General features: G+C 34.7%; 1 non-coding gene across 1 annotated transcript; it reads right to left on the reverse strand.

The window, feature by feature from the left end:
• Positions 1 to 4,600: 4,600 nt before the first annotated feature.
• On the reverse strand, positions 4,601 to 4,673 carry TRNAG-CCC (transfer RNA glycine (anticodon CCC)). The gene has a single exon. It is a non-coding gene; the product is annotated as a tRNA-Gly (tRNA).
• Between the last annotated feature and the right edge of the window lie 353 nt (positions 4,674 to 5,026).

Raw genomic sequence — 5,026 nt, forward strand, 5'->3', positions numbered from 1 at the left:
AAAGCTTGCTCACTCGCTTTTCTGGCAGTTGATGCTGGCTATTGTCCAAGACCTACCTGTGGTCCCTCTAGGTAGCCTGGACTTCCTTACAGTAAGTAGCTGAGTTCCTGGAGTAAGCATATCAAGAAAGAGGGAGGGTCAAAGAGAGGCATGTCCTTCTACTGACCTGGCCTCACAAGTGACAGAGTATCACTTCTTCCTTAATCTATTGGTTGGAGCGGTCGCAAGCAAACCTGAGTTCAAGGGAAGAGGAGATGAACTGTACCCCTTAAAGGGAAGTGAAAATGTTCTGAACTAGCATTTGGGACCAGAAATAATCCTGTGGCAAATTTTGGAGGATACCATCTGCCATACTTTTATAAATAATAATAATTTTAATCAAATCAGATACATATGTAAATACTAAGTGAACATGCAGTGGCCTAGTGTGCTAAAAATTTATGAAGTTTTCCTGAATAAAATATGTCCTAAAGGCCTTGTATAATAATTAGATCAATACTGTCCAGTAGAATTTATATTATACGTATCTAATGAACATACATCTAATGAAAACATATTTCTATTGAAAAACCCTAATCAGCTATGTACAGTAAAAGTAGAAAGTAAGCCCTAGTTTTGCTCTTAAATTGAGCTTTCCCAGAATGATTTTTATAAGAAAGTAAATTTGGCAATAATTAAATTATTATGAGCTATTTAGGGAAGTCACTAAAAACTTAATCTATTCAATCAAAACTAACATAATCTAAATTTGGGCTACTGTTTTGCTCTTTTTTCCAAGTCGATAGAACAGAATATAGAAAACCAATTAATTTTAATCTTTAAATAGCAGGAAAATCCACATAGGGAAATTTAAACTGAATTTCTAGTTCAGTCATAACCCAGCAAGTGAATCTTCTGATTTAGAGACTGACATTCTTTTGGGAGTATCTCAGGATCTGTGTGTAGTTCACTAACACAAATCCACAAAAATTATCCTATCTGTGGATTTAGAAGTGGAGATTTAAAGACAAGTAATGTGGTTAATCAAGCTATTGATCCCAATGATTATCTTAAGTTAATATATCTGTTTGGATAAGTAACAGGCCCACTGAAGGTGCGTCAACAAGAAAGTGTTCATTATCTCATTAACAAGCATGCTAGCAGCCGAGGGGTTCCTGGGCTGGATGAAAGAACTCTAGGTCTTAAAGACTCGAGCTCAGCTTCTCTGCTATTTCCTTGTCTTCTCTTCACAGTCTTAAGAGGGTGGTGGCCATTGCAGACATTGTTTGCAGAAAGAAAATATCTGAAGCAAAAGAGTAGCCATGTCCTTGTTTTGTGTACCTTTTTGAGGGTAATGACATTGTTTTACTGTAAGCCCCCAGAATGTTTCCTACAGCACTTTGTTTAGGGTTGCGTCACATGCCTGTACTCAAACAGAGGAAAAGGAATTTAAATTATCATGCTTGGCTTAGTCTAATCAACCTTTGTTGCCCAGGGCTAGGAAGGGATCATGATTAACATGACCACCCAAAATGTGAACAAAATATGGGTCCTATTAGCAAAGAGGAAACAGAAAGGTTATTGCATAGACCAGACTGGGACCTCTCAAATTTTAATGGTCACACAGTCACCTGGGGATCTGGTTAAAATGCAGATTTTACTTTTAATGTGCTTCCAGGTGATGTTGATACTGCTAATTTGTGGATCACACAAAATAGAAAGGACACAAACTATGGACTATAGCGCCTCAGATATTAATCCTATGATATTCCCTTTTTGCTTTGTTAGTGATGTTTTCAAATGATGTAGGGTGTTGATGATAATGTGGAAATATAAAAACCACAATATAATAATGTAAATTCCTTTCCAACAATAGACCCATAAACCAAACAAGTAGATGTTTTTCAATATATATAATATCATTTTATAGTTAAATATCACTTGTATTTATTTTCCACACAGGCACATAAAGTTTACCAGTGAATAATGGAATAGAATATATAAGCAATAGCATAATATATGAGTGAAAAATATTTATAAACTTTTGACGCATAAAAGATTTTTCAATTGTATGTATTAAGTGTAAGCCAAGGCACAATTGGAACATTTTTTTATACTTACGAATTTTGTAGAAATTATAGTATCCTTCATTCACCCAGTCTTCCACTTTCTAAAAATATATTGAGCCCTTATGTTACTAACTTTAAAAACTGACTTATCCCCTCAAAATTGGTTTTGTTAAAGGATAATTCACTTTTAAATTGCCTAGTAATTTTGAATTATAACCCAAATATGTGTAACTCATTACTCAAAAAGCCAAGATTACTTTATAGAGAGGTAACACACACATGTCTTGACTAAATTCTCCACTAGAAACCTGGCACCAACTCACTTAACTTCTAAATACACTACCTACCATATATCATAAGACAATGTCTTCAAAGAAAACTTAAAAATTATATATTTAGCAACTGGTAAATTCTTATAATCAAAAATTCATAATGTTCTACAGTTTTTAAAAAGTCCACAATAAGTATTTCTGGAAGTCCTAGTACTTGGAAGCATAGTATGTTCAAGGATATTTTCTCAGCGCATCTCACAAACCTGCTTCATCTCCCTCTTCTGGCTTTGCCTTTGTATGACAGGGTTGGCCCTCGCCATTTGGTGCAATCTCTCTGCTGGCATTGGTGGCTATTCTAATTAATGTTGTCTATCTCTGTTTTCACTCTTGGTGAAAGTTCTGATGTTCAAAGTAGGTAACCCAAGAAAATTCATTCCTCAAAGATAGCTGTCTGATTATGTGTAGTATTTCTTAGTTTGTTACTTAAAGAAAGAGTTCTAGTTTTATAAAATAAAAGAAAAATGGGCAAGTGGGGAGCTCATGTATTTTGTTCCCTGCTGTATCCCTAGTGTCCAAAAAAGTGCCTGGCATGTAGTGAGTGTTCAGTTGGTGGTTGAATAAATAAATGTTTCTGTTTATACAATTCAGTGTTCCTTGTCCTTTTTTTCAACCAAGATTTGAAAACAATTTCATCTTCATAATAAATAACTCAATAGATACAGTGATGATACCAGTGATTGACACCTGTACATAAGAGATCTTTTTCCTATATCATAATATCCTCTTTAAATAGCTTTATAGTGTCTTCTTTGAATAACATAGCATTATTTTGTACATGTAGAGCATAATTTTCCTGCTGCCTCAATGATTGTAGATGCAAAGATGTAAAGGCTTTCAAATGTATACTTAGAAAAATATTTGTGCTGACAAATGGAGAACTTTGGGATAAATTTTAAAAATACGGCTTTGAAAATGTTAAGCTCCCTCCTTTTAGATTGTATTGTTCATAGTTACATTATGGCTCATGCAGCACAGGCAATTCCCATTTTTCTACTGTTTATTCTGCAGGCAGCATAAAAAAGAATAATGCTTTTTCATTATCATGATGTATGCAACCTAGGTGCTAAATTCCTAAATGAAGACGCAGCACCAAAATCATAGAGCTTCTTAACAATGTCATATTTTATGATAATTCTTTAATAACTAAATAATTATTTTTAAAAAGGAAAAATGAAACTCCATATCCTATAATTAAATGTAAATATATTGACCAACATTATTATTTGCCTATTACAATAATCTAACATTTTCTCCTTTCATACTGTCCACAGTTTAATGAGATTCTACCCATTGCATTACCAAAGAACATTAGATCAAGGAAACACCATAAGCAAACAATAACTATCTCTGCTGAACTAACAATTGCTAGGTCTTAAGTTTCTTCATTTGTGAATGATGTTATTGGACTATTATGATCGAAATGGCTAGCTGTTGATGAAAACGTATGATCCTTCTTCTAAGAGAGTGCAGAGTGTCATTGAAAGGTGGCTAGGCTTCTCACATGCACTTATAGTCCTGTGAAGTATGAACAGCAACAAGGAGTATCTTTTTCTAAAGAGGGCATTTAAGGATCAGATGAGGCTTCTCCACAGCTTCTGTTTCTGCTGTTTAGAAGCAGAGGACTCTAAGGCCCAGAAGATTGGGGAGTCACAAGGTGTCAAAGATCTGAGTCTCTGAGTCATTATGTGGGGGAAAGGCACTCACTAACCAGGAACATTGGGCTGCTTTAGGCTACTTCATAAGTTAAAAATAAACCATTGTATGAAGCCACTGATATCTTGGAGTTTGCTTGTTCCAGCAGCTAACATCACCCTAATGAAACCAGGAATCACTGTATTCTACTTTATATAACTGAAAACATTAAATAAAAACTTACATATATAAAACAATATTAAAAGCTAAACACGAGTATATCACATATATAATTAAGAGACATTAATAACATAGGCTTCTGTTTTAAAATGATAATTAGTAAATAATGATGAAATACATAAAATGCCTGTTATTGACCAGGAACTAAACATTCACTTAAACATGACAAAGATTCTGTGAATTAGTTATTATTTTTTAAACAGCTTATTTATTTATTTATTTTTAAAAAAATTTATTTATTTTGGCTGCGCCGGGTCTTAGTTGCGGCATGCAGGATCTTAGCTGCGGTATGTGGACTCTTACTTGCAGCATGCAAACTCTTAGTTGCGGCATGCATGTGGGATCTAGTTCCCCGACCAGGGATCGAACCTGGGCCCCCTGCATTGGGAGTGCAGAGTCTTACCCACTGGACCACCAGGGAAGTCCCGAATTAGCTATTATTATTCTCCATTGTACACACATTGTAACTGAAGCTCAAGAATGGTAATTATCCCAAAGTTGTAGACTTAATAAGTGTTGGAATCTGGAGTTGGATAGAAGCCTTTTTACCACCAAAGCTGGTTTACTTCAATTGTATTTGCTATCTTCTAAAATAGCTCTTTGAGCAGTTATCTCATTTTGCCTCTCCCTTTCACCACCACAACTTGATAGTAGTCTACACAAGATGCCTCCACTTTCTGGTCAAATAATCAGTCTACAGATCCTTGCAATCAGACTGTAACTCTTACTACTTAACTAAAACTAGTTAACTCAACTTTCATTTTACATAGTTTA

The sequence above is a fragment of the Eubalaena glacialis genome, chromosome 5 (assembly GCF_028564815.1).
Source record: "Eubalaena glacialis isolate mEubGla1 chromosome 5, mEubGla1.1.hap2.+ XY, whole genome shotgun sequence".
NCBI classification, from domain to species: Eukaryota; Metazoa; Chordata; class Mammalia; order Artiodactyla; family Balaenidae; genus Eubalaena; species Eubalaena glacialis.